This window comes from Salmo salar, chromosome 02 (genome assembly GCF_965601325.2).
Source record: "Salmo salar chromosome 02, fSalSal1, whole genome shotgun sequence".
In the NCBI taxonomy this organism is placed as follows: domain Eukaryota; kingdom Metazoa; phylum Chordata; class Actinopteri; order Salmoniformes; family Salmonidae; genus Salmo; species Salmo salar.
The window spans coordinates 89,246,202-89,265,097 of NC_138292.1; the positions used below are offsets into that span (position 1 = coordinate 89,246,202).

The 18,896-nt window shown below is 40.6% G+C and overlaps 1 long non-coding RNA gene across 1 annotated transcript; it reads right to left on the bottom strand.

The window, feature by feature from the left end:
* Positions 1 to 1,213: 1,213 nt before the first annotated feature.
* Positions 1,214 to 10,228, bottom strand: LOC145864066 (uncharacterized). Its single transcript, XR_014382641.1, has 2 exons — positions 8,230 to 10,228; positions 1,214 to 4,445 (listed from the first exon to the last, which is right to left on the bottom strand). It is a non-coding gene; the product is annotated as an uncharacterized LOC145864066 (long non-coding RNA).
* Positions 10,229 to 18,896: the final 8,668 nt, after the last annotated feature.

Sequence of the window (18,896 nt, forward strand, 5' to 3'; positions counted from 1 at the left end):
TTACCCAAGGGTAGTGTATGCCCATGGGCGACTTGTCTTGGTACCCCCTTTTCCCACCAACAAACAAACAGTCAAACACCATAACAAAACTCACAGGATAACGGACAAAGGGACATGTAGTTGCAAAAACAAAAGAGAGAACTGATTGGGATACTTTTAAACCAAGGGAAAGGGGATGTGATTGGGTAAGAAAAAAGGAGCAGGTGTCTTCTGATTGGTTGCACCTGTGAATAGGGCAGAAGGAAAGAAAATACATGCACAGTATACCTGTATCCGTAACAGTTGTTTTTCAACAATATTTTAAACTGCATGAGTATTTTCTAATTTCTATCTCATGGTTAGTTCCTAGGATAATGCAACTCATACATTTACATCTTTCAATACTTCTAAAATGGGGTCCAGGTTTAAAACAATTACAGGTGCACCTTACTAGCTTATACTATATCATAAATGGTCATAACTAGTAAACACAGTTTGCACAGATTCCGGATGTTTAACGTTACATGGCCAAAACTAGTTCACAGAGATTCTAGTTGGCATCTAGTTCACAAAGATTCTAGATATTTAACGCTAGGGCATACCTTTAATGCCAGGGCATACCTGGCCCGCACATATAAAATCATTGGAATTCACCACTTCTGAGGGTCACACAGACACTTTTCAGAATGAGGTCCTTCTTCCAATAGAGTTTCACCAGGTACCGTGTTTCACACAGAACCCACAGTCACCCTGGCCCCTCACCCCTACAGACCAACCCCCACTGTGATCAATTCAGTGTCAGGATGGCTCTAGGTCGCCCGCAACCGACCAATGATAGGTGTCGGAGTCGACTGACTCTCAGATCACCCTCCACTGACTCGGCCCTGTTTACACCTCCAAGGTGCCCCCCCTCACACAGGAACACACACTCAGAGCCTAGGAGGCTTTTCTAAAAACTCCACTTCGCGTGTTTCGCTCACCTCTTTCTTTTTTAAATTACGTTGGAGATGTATCCACTCGGCTCGCTGCCTCTCAGATCAAAGGTGGGTCCATCTGCTCCGTTCCCGAAGTGTGGTCTCCCTGAGATCCCAAGTTAGAGGGATCCCTCGTGCACCATTTACCCAGGTCGACAGGAGCGGTCACCAAGTGAAGATTCACATCCCAATTGCCAAATGTGGAGGTTAATTTCTTTAATATCAATTGCGGAGAGACAAACTTATCACACAAGTCAGAGTTATTCTTAAACTAAATCTTTATTCACTTATACGGGAGCAGGTCAATACAACACACATACAAAGTGAATCGATTGAGTGCTCTACAATAATGATGGCTGGTCGACGAATCACCCCCAGATGAATCGTTGAGAGATGATTCATTGAGAGCCCCGAGACAAAAGTACAAAGGTCTTTTACAGCCAAGATACACCCCTTTCAACCTACATGACGAACAACAGATGTATAGAACGGGTCACAAGGTTAAGATTTGTATGAAAGATACTTATAATTCTAAGCAGACAGTATCTGCTGTAAAAACAGTACTCTGTGTAGAGACCAGGGTCTGGCCCTGGGGTCATCTCTCCCTGGTACCATATAGAACAGAAACATTAACTCATGCTGTGGAATGCGGTCTCTTTAGGTTTTATCACCCAAAAGACATTGTAAATCTCCTGTCAGTGTTTTCTCCCAGAGGCCCATCCTCAGTAGAACACACAGACACAATAGTTATAAGAACCCTCTATTCTGTTGCATAAAACAACCATTTGATGCAATAAAAGTATTGCAATTTTGCTCTCACAGTGTCTACTGAAAGTTGACTAGTAACAACAACTGGGACATAAGTCACCCACCATGAGACCCACTAAATCTGCCCAAGAAGAGGCAAACAGAAGAAAAACCCACACCAAACTTAAAGACAGGAAGCAAACCAAAACAGTAGCGCAACTAAAGGTGTTGACTCTCCACATCTATAAAGACAACTGGAGCACTGGGCCAGACACTCTTAAATAGAACCTGGACCAGCTCAGGTGAAACACCTTCCCACTAACGAGATGGACAAGCCAGCACAGGTGTAACACATACTGACTAACGAGGTGACACCAATCAGTGCGTCCTACGTGCTAACGAGCTATACGTGCTAACGAGCTAGACGTGCTAACGAGCTACACGTGCTAACGAGCTACACGTGCTAACGAGCTAGACGTGCTAAAGTCCAACCTCAAAACATAAATAAAAATATCCTATATTTTTGTTGGACAAGTTTGCTCACCATCAACAGAAAACAACTTCCATTTCACATTATAATCAATTACAATGCTTCACCTTCACCAATATAAACATGGTGTCTACTGACTGTCAACAATTAAAAACAGGAAAAAACACATTTCTAAATACATACATTTTTCTACAATCTTAATTTAAAAAAAACTCACTAGCTTCTAGAACTCTGGTCCCCTTGGAACGAGCCAAAACAAAACTCATCTCCAACACTGAAAAACGTGCAGTGAAAATAAATTGCAACTCACTGGCTAAACACAAAACTTTTGAACTGCCCAGCCTTGAGACAATCAGAAACCAAGTTGTTCTTAGCACAGACATGTCTGATTTCAAGAGGAACTCCTGCAATATCTGTAGAAACTTTCCACCTCACTGCGGAGCTTCTCTCTCTTTTCAGAGTTCACTAGATAGGCATGTTGTTGGATCGGGGCCCAGTCCCCAATGTCATGCTCTAGTACATTTGGGTTGGCACATCTGAGAATGAACCCTGATATTCTAAAAGCAGGGCAAGAATGTGAATATTATTGCACCAAAAAATGGTCAGTTGGTGGCATGAATAATTTTCATTACTAAATGTTACATGAAATGTAAATATTAAATATTTGATTGCATGCCTTATTTTCAAAGTCTTTTCAATTAAATATTGCTAGGTGGGATATCCCCAACGTCAAAACACAGTTTTAACATGTCCAAATCAATAACCAATATGCAGAAACAGTTTGGGATAAATTGAAAACCTAAACATAAAATGTGCTATATACACAAACATCTGCCACAATAATCATATTACTTGTATTTTTTTTAAACAAGCACCTTAAAAACTGCACAAGCACCAGAAACACTGTTGTTTTGACAAGTAGCAATAAATCACTGATATCGATTAGGGGGGAAATGAGGTTGTATGTGCTGTTGAAACTAACACAACTAAAGAAACACATGGAAAAGGGAGATATATTTTACCTCACTGGTTAGAGGACAACCTGCAGAAGACAGTCAGCTACATTTTGGACTGATACATTTAAATGTAGGGGGTCGCTGAACAAAGGAACACAACACTTATTTGTCATCACTCATTAATATCATGTTGAAATCAATTGTGCGAGAGGAGGGAGATGAGGTTGCACGTCCTGTTAAACTAACAGCTCAAAAACCACACGGAATCTGGGAATAATGTGTACATCACTGGTTAGAGGACAACTTGTAGAAAACAGCTAGCTACACTTTGAAGTGTTGCATTTTGATTCAAGTGGATCGCCAATGTGGTAAGTGTAACACAGCTCTTTTTTTGTTAGTCATTTTTGGTTAAATCTCAAACAGTAACTCTTTCAATTCAGAGCTTGGATTTTTCCCCTGAGGCTAATATCCAAATCATGCTGAAATCAATTGAACGGGGCAAACATTTAGGCTTCTACATTGTAACATCATTAAAATACACCTACTACAATGTTTAAACATTCTACATTGTGACATTATTTCATTGATATCATGAAACAATTCCGTCATGTATGTATTTTCTGATGTTTGATCAGAGATCTTTTATCAGAGTATCTCTTCCCACATTGAACACAACTATAAGGTTTCTCTCCTGTGTGTCTCCGCTGGTGTATAGTCAGATAGCTAGATGTAGTAAAACTCTAACTACATTGATCACAGCTATAAGGTTTCTCTCCTGTGTGTGTTCTCTGGTGTACAGTCAGATCTCTAGATGTAATAAAACTTTTCACACATTGATTGCAACTAAAAAGTTCTCTCCTATGTGTGTCCTCTGGTGTGATAACAGGTTGCTTGACCGAGAAAAACTCTTCCCACATTGAGTACAGCTGTACGGTTTCTCTCCTGTATGTGTTCTCTGGTGTATAATCAGATAGGTAGATATAGTAAAACTCTGTCCACATTGATCACAGCTGTAAGGTTTCTCTCCAGTGTGAATTCTCAGGTGTAATTTTAGTGATTTTAATCTTAAATAACTCTTCCCACAATCAAAACAGTGGTGAGATTTCTCTCTTGTGTGTGTTAGCTGGTGTATTTTAAGTTCTGATGAAGATTTGCAACGTTTCCCACAGTCAGACCAGCAGATAGATTTCTTCCCTGTGGGTCTCTGCTGGTGATAGGATCTGGACAGACTCCTCTCTGCCTCGTCAGCATCATGATGTTGAGGCTCCACAGAGGATCCATGATAGTCACGTCTCTCTCCTGTGTGAACAACAAGTCAGACAGATGGTGAAAGGCCCACAACAGTAGAAATCCACTGAAAAAGGTGATGCCAACAGCGTAGCCATGATACTGTACAACAATTGACGTCTGTAATGAATATTAAAATTACTTGACAATTGTCTTAAGACAGTCAAGTGAGCAACAATAGTCATATTTAGTCTTGTTTTCACATTAGTAGTAACTAGAAATAAGTAAAAGCTGTTGAAATCCTAAGCAATGTGCCAGACGACTTGAGGTCTCCAATATAGGCACCTTTCTGTGTTTAATAAAATTGCGGCAGGAGCGCAATGTGCACACAATCTGGTTGCAGAAACTCCTCCACTAGTTACCACTAGTTATGGATGTAGTATATCTGGTAATTAGGAAACCGCTAGTTATGGATGTGGTATATCTGGTAATGAGGAAACCACTAGTTATGGATGTAGTATATCTGGTAATGAGGAAACCACTAGTTATGGATTTGGTATATCTGGTAATGAGGAAACCACTAGTTATGGATGTAGTATATCTGGTAATGAGGAAACCACTAGTTATGGATGTAGTATATCTGGTAATGAGGAAACCACTAGTTATGGATGTAGTATATCTGGTAATGAGGAAACCGCTAGTTATGGATGTGGTATATCTGGTAATGAGGAAACCACTAGTTATGGATGTCGTATATCTGGTAATGAGGAAACCACTAGTTATGGATGTCGTATATCTGGTAATGAGGAAACCACTAGTTATGGATGTAGTTTATCTGGTCATGAGGAAACCACTAGTTATGGATGTAGTATATCTGCTAATGAGGAAACCACTAGTTATGGATGTAGTATATCTGGTAATGAGGAAACCACTAGTTATGGATGTAGTATATCTGGTAATGAGGAAACCACTAGTTATGGATGTAGTATATCTGGTAATGAGGAAACCGCTAGTTATGGATGTAGTATATCTGGTAATGAGGAAACCACTAGTTATGGATGTAGTATATCTGGTAATGAGGAAACCGATAGTTATGGATGTAGTATATCTGCCTGGAGCAAAAATGGTGAGCGAAGATTTTAGTTTTTCACAATGTATTCTGAATATTACAGCACAAGATCAGGAGTGCTACTCAAGGAAACTCACATTAAGCTCTGTGTCTATTCACTAATTCACCACCGTGGGGGAAAACTCAGGGGAGTTCTCATAGGCTGACAGCAAATATTGCCTCCATTTACAGGTTGCATATGAGTGCATTTGACATTACTTTTGGATTATAATTGTAAGGCTCGTTTGAATGTCCTGCTTAATAGGTTTGTGTTATTGTCTAAAATGTACTACTTTATATTTAAAAACGACTTCAACCAGTAAAATGCTCATTGGCTAGTTTTCCATCAGCCTGACAATGAGGGTTTGTCCACTAAGTGTTAAACAAATTGGCCCATAACTTCACCTAACAATAACATAGACCTACTGTAGGACCCATAACTTCACCTAATAATAACACAGACCTACTGTAGGACCCATAACTTCACCTAACAATAACATAGACCTACTGTAGGACCCATAACTTCACCTAACAACAACATAGACCTACTGTAGGACCCATAACTTCACCTAACAACAACATAGACCTACTGCAGGACCCATAACTTTACCTAACAACAACGGACTTACTGTAAGACCCATAACTTCACCTAACAACAACATAGACCTACTGTAGGACCCATAACTTCCCCTAACAATAACATAGACCTAGGATTAGAAATCATTTAATATTTCAGGTGAAACATGGAAACTAGAATGTCTTTGTCATGACATTTCATAACCTGATCACCAGATAATTTTGTGAATAATCCCACTAGGCTACTCTGTAATGTGCTGTCATTCTAAATGTCCTGAATATAGGAAAATAGCTCTGTGTGTTGTACAATAGCCTATCCATCAAGGAACAGTTCTCAACACATTATGAGCTAAGTATCTCTGTGTCCAAACAGACTAACGAGACCCTACAGTAAATCAAGCAGACAATAACATTATAAACATCAATTTGTTAGGGATGTTGGATCCAACGTGGAGCACGGCATAACTGTCTTTACCAGAGTAATGAATGAAGAAGCACTTTGGTTGTTGTTGCATGTCGTGATGTTTATCATGTGACTGTCATTCAGAAAATGATTTCCTGGATCAGCTGATGATAGTTGAACATGTGACTGTAACTAAACAGCTACAGTATTAAGTATTATGTGTAATTATTTAAGAACCGCATTAATGACAGTATCCATTTGGGTGTTGTCAATAAAGTTAAGGTGACTCTCGGTTAGAACCATTGGATTTAGCAAACTCTGAAATGATTCAGGATTTCTGTGCCCATGAAAACTGTTTTCCAGCGTAATATAAGGAGACACTAAATGTTACATAGTTAGAGTGCATTTTTTTTATTTAGAAATTGCACTGTTGGTTAGAGCCTGTAAGTCAGCATTTCAATGTAACACCTGTTGTATTTGGCGCACGTGACAAATACATTTTGATTTGATAGAAGTAGGACTAGTCTACCTGTCCTGTGTGCAAATGTAGGCTTATAAATGTGCCCATTTGGGGATGTCTGATAGTATTTCTGATTGTCTTAATGCACCACCACTAATGAGTTGTGGAGCTTCTCAAAGCAAATTTTTCTTCACCTCAAACAGCAAGTAAACAAAGTCTAATCAAAATCAATTGCGAATGACAATAGTTCCTCAAAGTATTTTCGTAAAATATTTCCAGCGATAACCACTCGGCATGAAAGGGAAAAATGTAATGCTCACTGGCGGGAAACTGAGGGCCCAGAATATTTTATACAATGTTTCAAGCTTGCTATCACACGTTTCAGAGGACCCAGTTGATAGTTGATACAATGTTTCAAGTTTGTTGTAGACAGGCCATGTGCAGCAAATGTGATTTATAGGATATTTATTTTTATCAGGATATTTTCTACCTGCAGGCTGCAATGTTAAATGTTTTTAGCTTTATGTAGGTTATTTTAAAAAACCTAGCAATGGAAATAAAAATGTTTATTTAGTGTAGCCTATTACCAGAAACTATAGGAGCATAACGACTGCTGGTGTCGTCTATTACCAGAAACTATAGAAGCATAACGACTGCTGGTGTAGCCTATTACCAGAAACTATAGGAGCATAACGACTGCTGGTGTAGCCTATTACCAGAAACTATAGGAGCATAACGACTGCTGGTGTAGCCTATTACCAGAAACTATAGGAGCATAACGACTGCTGGTGTAGCCTATTACCAGAAACTATAGGAGTATAACGACTGCTGGTGTAGCCTATTACCAGAAACTATAGGAGCATAACGACTGCTGGTGTAGCCTATTACCAGAAACTATAGAAGCATAACGACTGCTGGTGTAGCCTATTACCAGAAACTATAGGAGCATAACGACTGCTGGTGTAGTCTATTACCAGAAACTATAGGAGCATAACGACTGCTGGTGTAGCCTATTACCAGAAACTATAGGAGCATAACGACTGCTGGTGTAGCCTATTACCAGAAACTATAGGAGCATAACGACTGCTGGTGTAGTCTATTACCAGAAACTATAGGAACATAACGACTGCTGGTGTAGCCTATTACCAGAAACTATAGAAGCATAACATCAGAATTTACGAAGGCCAGCAGCGGGAGGAGAAGGCTATAAGGAAGAGTTTTTTTCTGATGGTTAGGCTATCTTGTTTCAGAGGGGTGTCATCAATAGCACATAATGACAAAGTGAAAACAGGTAAAAAAACGGAAATACCTTATTTACTTAAGTAGTCAGACCATTTGTTATGAAACTCGAAATTGCTTTCAGGTGCATCTTGTTTCCATTAATCATCCTTGAGATGTATCTACAACTTGTTTGGAGTCCACCTGTGGTAAATTCAATTGATTGGATATGATTTGGAAGGCACACACCTGTGTATATAAGTTCCAGTTGAAAGTGCATGTCAGAGGAAAAACCAAGCCATGAGGTCGAAGGAATTGTCCGTAGAGCTCTGAGACAGGATTGTGTCGAGGCACAGATCTGGGGAAGGGTACCAAAAACATTCTGCAGCATTGAAGGTCCCCAAGAACACAGCGGCCCCCATGATTCTTAAATGCAAGACTCTTCCTAGAGTTGGTCACACGGCCAAACTGAGCAATTGGGGGAGAAGGGCCTTGGTCAGGGAGGTGACCAAAATCTGATGGTCACTCCGACAGAGCTCCAAAGTTCCTTTGTGGAGATGGGAGAACCTTCCAGAAGGACAACAATCTCTGCAGCACTCCACCAATCAGGCCTTTATGGTAGAGGCCAGACGGAAGCTACTCCTCAGAAAAAGGCACATGACAGCCCACTTGGAGTTTGACAAAAGGCACCTTAAGGACTCTAAGACCATGAGAAACAAGATTCTTTGGCTTGATGAAACCAAGATTGAACTCATTTGCCTGAATGCCAAGAGTCATGTCTAGAGGAAACCTGGCACCATTCCTACGGTGAAGCATGGTGGTGGCAGCATCATGCTGTGGGGATGTTTTTCAGCAGCAGGGACTGGGAGACCAGTCCGGAAAGTATTATGTGAAATTATTTTGATGTGATATTTAAATATTGTGTGAAATTATTTTGATGTGATATGAAAGTACAGCAATTTATGTTTCTAGAAACGTATCGAGATTGAGAATCTATTCATATTTGGATGGAATATTTGACTATTTTAGCTGCCAGAGCCAGTCTACCTCTGAAAATAACATACAGTCCTTGGACCTTGAGGAGTAACGGGGGCAGCAATCAGCAGTAGAAACAATAACAAAGCGTACTCCCTGCCCGTTTCGGTAAAAAACTGAGGGATGGGGCTGGAGAAATGTAACCATCCATGATATCAACATTATAGTTTTAACCATGTTTTGAGGATATACAGCGTTTGTTTATATTTACTGACAAACATTGGAGTAAAAAAAACTTATATTTTGGGTTCTGATGGGGTATGACAGTTTAACTAAGCTCATGAGGCATTTATAAGTGATTTCTTCAAGAAACAATGGGTACATATCATTAATGTATAAGTCCCTAAATGGATGTAACAACTGCTGATTGCCCCTTTAAGAGAACATATTGGGCTAATCTAATAGGAGATATTGAGGACTACAGTATTTCAGGCATTGTTATTGGATGCATTTGATCAATTGTTAACGTTTTGTTGATGGTCCACTCTTGATGTTCTACACGTTACAGTGTAGCTTCAGCCATTCCTACAGAACAACATTAAAGTGTAGAACCCCTTTACTGCATATTGGTTCAACGACTGCAGAGACGGTAATTACTGGTGTTAAACAGATCTCCAACCTCCTCTTCTTCCTCCAATGTGACAGTCATCTCCCCCTCCTCCTCTTTCACTCCAAAAACTGCAACCTCTTTCTCTTCCTCCTCTTCTTTTACTGTAACATCCTCCTCCTCTTTCACTCTGAACGCATCTTCCTCTTCTATCACCGAAACATCTTTCTCTTCCTCCTCCTCTTTGACGAGAGCTTCTTTCTCCGTCCAGCAGACCTCCGCTTCTTTATCAGGAGGAGAGTAACTGAGTGAACTCGCTAACTTAGCAAACCAGCTAGCTGACAAACAACGTAAATATATAATTAAATGGGCCAACAAGTACATACAACAGAAGTGTGTTTATACACAGCGACTAATATACACCAAAACAGTGTAAAGAGCGTGAATGTTGTAGCTATGTTTGCTAGAAAGCTACCGAGGTGTCTGACTAGCTGTTGTTGTTGAAGGAGCGTCCCGTCCACTAGATTATACGTCACACTGGCAGCATCGCCTGAACCTAAAAGACGCACATCGCCATCTGCTGACTGGAGTGGGCAACGCAGTTGAGGAACCAAACGTTTATTTTTCATTTATTTCAGAAAAGTTTACTATTATATTAAGTCTTTCAAAGAGAAGCATGTGTTGATTGCTTCGTTTTTAATGAGTAAGAAATTAAAACAAACTTTACACCCACTACATATTTGCATTGAACCATACTTCTGACATGGATCATTTTGACCCCAGAGCCATATCTTTTATCATAGCCAAAATGTGGTTTATTCAATTCTTCCAATTTTTCATGACTTTGTCAATCAACTTGTTCTTAATAAATCTAAATCATGGTTTAGTGTTTCTGTATCAAAATGAACTATTAACAAATATAAGTCCTTTGGAGTAATTTTGACCACAGCAAAAAGCATCTTTGATAAATAGGATGTTTATTTCAAATCAAAATCACATTTTATTGGTCACATACACATGTTTAGCAGACGTTATTGCGGGTGTAGTGAAATGCTTGTGTTTCTAGATCCGACAGTGCAGTAATATCTAACAAGTAATATCTAACAATTTCACAACATATACCCAATACACACACATCTAAGTATTTGCATCTAGGTTTCTCTGTAGACATGATCCATCCCACCAGAGGGTGGAGGGGCACCTGTATCAGGGGTTTTGACCAGAAGGACACCTGCAGATAAACAGTATAGTTCCTCCCATGTACTCTCCTAAGATTGGACTTTTCTATACCACGTATCACATGACTGTGTTCCTGCCAAGGCAGCAACTACTCTTCCTGGGGTTTATTATGGATCCCCATTAGTTCGTGCCAAGGCAGCAGCTACTCTTCCTGGGGTTTATTATGGATCCACATTCGTTCCTGCCTAGTAAGAAGTAAGGTCAGGGAGCGTGCCAGCCTGCCTGAACCACCCCTTTCGAGCAAAATATATAAATGATGGGTTATGAACTAATAGGTATAAATGATGGGTTGTGAATTAACAGGTATAAATGATGGGTTGTGAATTAACAGGTATAAATGATGGGTTATGAACTAACAGGTATAAATAATGGGTTATGAACTAACAGGTATAAATAATGGGTTATGAACTAACAGGTATAAATGATGGGTTATGAATTAACAGGTATAAATGATGGGTTATGAATTAACAGGTATAAATGATGGGATATGAACTAAGGCATAGCACACCAACATCAAAACCTCATCCCAACTGTAAAGTATGGTGAAGGGAGCATCATGGTTTGGAGTGGCCCAGTCAGAGTCCTGACCTCAACCCGATTGAGATGCTGTGGCATGACCTCAAGAGAGCAGTTCACACCAGACATCCCAAGAATATTGCTGAACTGAAACAGTTTTGTAAAGATGAATCGTCCAAAATTCCTTCTGACCGTTGTGCAGGTCTGATCCACAACTACAGAAAACGTTTGGTTGAGGTTATTGCTTCCAAAGGAGGGTCAATCAGTTATTAAAGGAACTAATGGGGATCCATAATAAACCCCAGGAAGAGTAGCTGCTGCCTTGGCAGGAACTAATGGGGATCCATAATAAACCCAAGGAAGAGTAGCTGCTGCCTTGGCAGGAACTAATGGGGATCCATAATAAACCCCAGGAAGAGTAGCTGCTGCCTTGGCAGGAACTAATGGGGATCCATAATAAACCCCAGGAAGAGTAGCTGCTGCCTTGGCAGGAACTAATGGGGATCCATAATAAACCTCAGGAAGAGTAGCTGCTGCCTTGACAGGAACTAATGGGGATCCATAATAAACCCCAGGAAGAGTAGCTGCTGCATGGCAGGACCTAATGGGGATCCATAATAAACCCCAGGAAGAGTAGCTGCTGCCTTGGCAGGAACTAATGGGGATCCTTAATAAACCCCAGGAAGAATAGTTGCTGCCTTGGCAGGAACTAATGGGGATCCATAATAAACCCCAGGAAGAGTAGCTGCTGCCTTGGCAGGAACTAATGGGGATCCTTAATAAACCCCAGGAAGAGTAGTTGCTTCCTTGGCAGGAACTAATGGGGATCCATAATAAACCCCAGGAAGAGTAGCTGCTGCCTTGGCTGGAACACAGTCATGTGATACATGGCATAGAAAAGTCAAATCTTAGGAGAGTACATGGGAGGCACTATACTGTGTGTCTGCAGGTGTCTATCTGATCAAAACCGCTGATACAGGTGCCCCTCCACTCTCTGGTGGGATGGATCATGTCTACAGAGAAACCTAGATTCAAATACTTAGATCTGTGTGTATTGGGTATATGTTGTGAAATTGTTAGATATTAATTGTTAGATATTACTGCACTGTCGGAGCTAGAAACACAAGCATTTCGATACACCCACAATAACATCTGCTAAACACGTGTATGTGACCAATAAAATTTGATTTTGATTTGAAATAAACGTCCTATTTATCAAAGGTGCTTTTGGCTGGAGTCGAAATGACTCCAAAGGATTTTAATTAGTTAAAAGTCCATTTTGATACAGAAACACTAAACCATGATTTAGATTTATTAAGAACAAGTTGATTGACAAAGTCATGAAAATTTGGAAGAATTGAATAAACCACATTTTGGCCATGATAAAAGATATTCCTCTGGGGTCAAAATGATCCATGTCAGAAGTATGGTTCAATGCAAATATGTTGTGGGTGTAAAGTTTGTTTTAATTTCAGGCCTTGCTGCCAGTGTGACGTATAATCTAGTGGACGGGACGCTCCTTCAACAACAACAGCTAGTCAGACACCTCGGTAGCTTTCTAGCAAACATAGCTACAACATTCAAGCTCTTTACACTGGTTTGGTGTATATTAGTCGCTGTGTACTAAACACACTTCTGTCGTATGTACTTGTTGGCCCATTTAATTATATATTTACGTTGTTTGTCAGCTAGCTGGTTTGCTAAGTTAGCTTAGAACTAGGCTAGTCGCTAATGCTAGCTAGCTAACATCCCCGACCATGAGTTCACTAAGCTACTCTCCTCCTGCTAAAGAAGAGGAGGTCTGCTGGACAGAGAAAGAAACTATCGTCAAAGAGGAGGAGGGAATGATGTTACAGTACAAGAACAAGTAGAGGGTGAGGCTGTTACCGTGAAAGAAGAAGAGAAAGACGTTTCAGTGAAAGAAGAGGAAGACGCGTTCAGAGTGAAAGAGGAGGAAGATGTTACAGTAAAAGAAGAGGAAGAGGAGGATTCAGATTTTGGTGTGAAAGAGGGGGAGGGGGAGATGACTGTCACATTGGAGGAAGAAGAGGAGATTAGAGATCTGTTTAACCCCAGTAAGTACCGTCTCTGCAGTCGTTGAACCAATATGCAGTAAAGGGGTTCTACACTTTAATGTTCTGTAGGAATGGCTGAAGCTACAGTGTAACGTGTAGAACATCAAGAGTGGACCATCAACAAAACATCAGCAATTGATCAAATGCATCCAATGACAATGCCCCAAATACTGTAGTCCTCAATATCTCCTATTAGATTAGCCCAAGATGTTCTCTTAAAGGGGCAATCAGCAGTTGTTACATCCATTTTGGGACTTATACATTAATGATATGTACCCATTGTTATTTTAAGAATTCACTTATAAATGCCTCATGAGCTTAGTTAAACTGTCGTACCCCATCAGAACCCAAAATATAAGCTTTTTGTTTTACTCCAATGTTTGTCAGTAAATATAAACAAACACTGTATATCCTCAAAACATGGTTAAAACTATAAGGTTCAAGGACTGTATGTTATTTTCCGAGGTAGACTGGCTCTGGCAGCTAAAATAGTCAAATATTCCATCTGAATGTGAATCGGTTCTCAATTGCGATACATTTCCGGAAACATAAATTGCTGTACTTTCATATCACATCAAAATAATTTCACATAATACTTTCATATCACATCAAAATAGGTAACCAGTCGCGACGCCCCAAACGGTAACCAAATTCGTTTCTCGTCATTTCTCCTTCCTTCAGGATTATTTTTATTCTTTGGACTTTATATGGCGGTTGGCAACAAACTTTAAGGTGCATTACCACCATCAACTGGAATGGGGTGTGGACCTCAGTTCATCTTTCAATCACCCACGTGGGTATATACCAAGACAGTCATGAAGAGGGCACAACAAAACCTTTTCCCCCTCAGGAGACTGAAAAGATTTGGCATGGATCCCCAGATCCTCAAAAGGTAATACAGCCTGTTATGGCAACTGCTCGGCATCTGACTGTAAGGCGCTACAGAGGGTAGTGTGAACGGCCCAGTACATCACTGTGGCCAAGCTTCCTGCCATCCAGGACCTTTATAATAGGCAGAGTCAGAGGAAAGCCCACAAAATTGTCAGAGACTCCAGTCACCCAAGTCATAGACTGTTTTCTCTGCTACAGCACGGCAAGCAGTACCGGAGCGCCAAGTCTAGGACCAAAAGCCTCCTCAACAGCTTCTACCCCCAAGCCATACGACTGCTGAACAATTCATAAAAACACCACCAGACTATTTACATTGACCCCCCCACCCCGCTCCCTTTTGTGCACTGCTGCTACTCGCTGGTTGTTTGTTACCTATGCATAGTCACTACGCCCCCACCTTCATGTACAGATTACCTCAACTAGCCTGTACCCCTGCACATTGACTCGGTACCGGTGCCCCCTGTATATAGCCTCGTTATTTTTATTCTCATTGTGTTACTTTTTATTATTACTTTTTATTTTAGTCTACTTGGTGTCTTAGACCGCTGCGCCACTCAGGAGCCCCAAATCATGTTCTAGTGCTGTCCCCAACTAGAGTCATCTGTTATTTCTACCAATCGATTGGTTGAAATGTTATAAGTATTTTTCCATATATACAGTGGGGGAAAAAAGTATTTGATCCCCTGCTGATTTTGTATGTCTGCCCACTGACAAAGAAATGATCAGTCTATAATTTTAATAGTAGGTTTATTTGAACAGTAAGAGACAGAATAACAACAAAAAAATCCAGAAAAACGCATGTCAAAAATGTTATAAAATGATTAGCATTTTAATGAGAGAAATAAGTATTTGACCCCTCTGCAAAACATGACTTAGTACTTGGTGGCAAAACCCTTGTTGGCAATCAGAGGTCAGACGTTTCTTGTAGTTGGCCACCAGGTTTGCACACATCTCAGGAGGGATTTTGTCCCACTCCTCTTTGCAGATCTTCTCCAAGTCATTAAGGTTTCGAGGCATGTTAGGCATGTTAGGCAACTCGAACCTTCAGCTCCCTCCACAGATTTTCTATGGGATTAAGGTCTGGAGACTGTCTAGGCCACTCCAGGACCTTAATGTGCGTCTTCTTGAGCCACTCCTTTGTTGCCTTGGCCGTGTGTTTTGGGTCATTGTCATACTGGAATACCCATCCACAACCCATTTTCAATGCCCTGGCTGAGGGAAGGAGGTTCTCACCCAAGATTTGACGGTACATGGCCCCGTCTATCGTCCCTTTGATGCGGTGAAGTTGTCCTGTCCCCTTAGCAGAAAAACACCCCCAAAGCATGTTTCCACCTCCATGTTTGACGGTGGGGATGGTGTTCTTGGGGTCATAGGCAGCATTCCTCCTCCTCCAAACACGGCGAGTTGAGTTGATGTCAAAGAGCTCCATTTTGGTCTCATCTGACCACTACACTTTTACCAGTTTTCCTCTGAGTCATTCAGATGTTCATTGGCAAACTTCAGACGGGCATGTATATGTATTCTTGAGCAGGGGGACCTTGCGGGCGCTGCAGGATTTTAGTCCTTCGCGGCGTAGTGTGTTACCAATTGTTTTCTTGGTGACTATGGTCCCAGCTGCCTTGAGATCATTGACAAGATCCTCCCGTGTAGTTCTTGGCTGATTCCTCACCGTTCTCATGATCATTGCAACTCCACGAGGTGAGATCTTGCATGGAGCCCCAGGCCGAGGGAGAGTGACAGTTCTTTTGTGTTTCTTCCATTTGCGAATAATCGCACCAAATGTTGTCACCTTCTCACCAAGCTGCTTGGCGATGGTCTTGTAGCCCATTCCAGCCTTGTGTAGGTCTACAATCTTGTCCCTGACATCCTTGGAGAGCTCTTTGGTCTTGACCATGGTGGAGAGTTGGGAATCTGATTGATTGCTTCTGTGGACAGGTGTCTTTTTTACAGGTAACAAGCTGCGGTTAGGAGCACTCTTTAAGAGTGTGCTCCTAACCTCAGCTCATTACCTGTATAAAAGACACCTGGGAGCCAGAAATCTTTCTGATTGAGAGGGGGTCAAATACTTATTTCCCTCATTAAAATGCAAATCAATTTATAACATTTTTGACATGGGTTTTTCTGGATATTTTTGTTGTTATTCTGTCTCTCACTGTTCAAATAAACCTACCATTAAAATTATAGACTGATCCTTTCTTTGTCAGTGGGCAAATGTACAAAATCAGCAGAGGATCAAATACTTTCCCCCCCACTGTAGACACACCCCTTGTGTTTAATAAATTAAACTATATGTACTGAACTGGTCTGATGCTTTAAGCATGCTGTTTGATCAAATAATTAAGACACACAAATGACTCGAGGGAGCCAGAGATCAAGATAACCTAACCAGAAGGAGAAACATTCTGCCGTTATGCTCCTGAAGTTTCCGGTAATGGGCTACACCAGCGGTCGGCAACCTTTTCCATTTGGAGTGGCAATGTATCTTACCATTTCTACTGATCTGGTGCCAGTTATGATTTTCATATGCACATTTTCGTGGAACAGTTTCATTTAATGTATAATAGTATCTCAAGATCATTATCTGTGATTCATCTACATTCTATCTAAATGAAAATTATACAAATCTAAAAGTAACTTTTATTGCCATTGCCAACTATGTAAAAATAGCCTACATAAAGCCAACAAATAAAAACATTGCAGCCTGCAGGTAGAAAATATCCTACAAATCACATTGGCTACACATGGGCCTGTCTACAACGAACTTGAAACATTGTATCAACTATCAACTGGGTCGGCCCAAAACTCGAGGTAACAAGCTTGCAACACTGTATAAAATATTCTGGGCCCTCAGAGTTTCCCGGCCAGTGAGTTCTGGACAGACACAGCTGTCGGCTATTTGTACAAAGGATAAAAAGTAATCAGGTATTTTATGACATTTCCACTGGATCAGAGCATTACATTTTTCCCTTTTATGCCGAGTGGTTATCGAAAGGGCGAGAGCTGGCAATATTTTACAAAAATACTTTGAGGAACTATTGTCATTCGCAATTGATTTTGATTAGACTTTGTTTACTTGCTGATTGAGGTGAAGAAAAAAATTACTTTGAGAAGCTCTACAGCTCATTAGTGGTGGTGCGTTAAGACAATTAGAAATACTATCAGACATCCCCAAATGGGCACATTTATAGGCCTACATTTGTGTGCAGGCCAGGTAGATTAATCCTACTTCTATATGTGTAATCAGGTGTGCGTCCTTACTGAACATTGACAGGAGTGTTTCAAACAAATGACAATGAATACATTTACAAAACTGACGCATCTTGCGGGGTCAGGTCTGGGTGGTCTGCCAGGGGCCGTTTCATTTAGTGTCCGTTTGGGTCGGCATGGGAAATGATTGTATTTCCCCATAGTATGTTGTACCGAAGTTGACCGACTGAAAGGGTGTGTAACTTTGATTATAATTACTCTTCCCTAAAGGAGGGAAACGAGGTACAACACCTGTTTGTCCCTGCCCTTTCTTGGGTCGGTGAAGAGCGGTATTAAATTTAAGGAATAAATCCGAGCCTCACTCTCATCACCTGTGGAAGGCGGGGCTTCCAGCGTGGTGTGGATTTAATAGTATGTTGTACCTAGTTTTCCTCCTTCAGGGAACAGTAGTTATAGTCATAACGTGTGGATTTAATGGTATGTTGAACCTAGTTTCCCTCCTTCAAGGATCAGTAGTTATAGTCATAACGTTACGCTTGTCATATGATGAACTTCAACTTAAATACGGGATCTTGCTGTTGGACAGTTTTCTTGTATTCTGAAATGCACTCAAACTACGTATCATTTAGTGGCTCCTTATGTTACACTGGAAAAACAGTTTTCGTGGGCACAGAAATACTAAATGATTTCAGAGTTTGCTAAATCCAATGGTTTTTAAGTGAGAGTCATCTTGTAATCCAAGATAGCGTAGCAGTAAGACATGTTTGTTGTAAATGTTATGTTTTTTTTCGTCTTTTTTATATATATAGCTAGAATCTCCATCAGCAGCGAGCCATCAGGAGCTAACCAGCTAATTAGCTACTAGCTATTTAGTCATTGTTATGTTTTTTTCGTCTTTTTTATATATATTGCAATATATTTAAATCTTTTTCCATTTTTAAATTAAATATACCTTCTGGCAACCCGCCTCACCCAATGTAATACAGATCTGCTATTTTTTAGACCTTATAGCTAGAACCTCCATCAGCAGCTAGCCATCAGTAGCTAACCAGCTAATTAGCTACTAGCTATTTAGTTATTTATGTTTTCTTCGTCTTTTTTGTATATATTGCAATCAGGATCTCAACGATCACTGCCTCATTGCCTGCATCCGCTATGGGTCCACGATCAAACGACCACCCCTCATCACTGTCAAACGCTCCCTTAACCTCTTACATCTAGACGTTCCGCTAGCGGAGCACCTGCTCC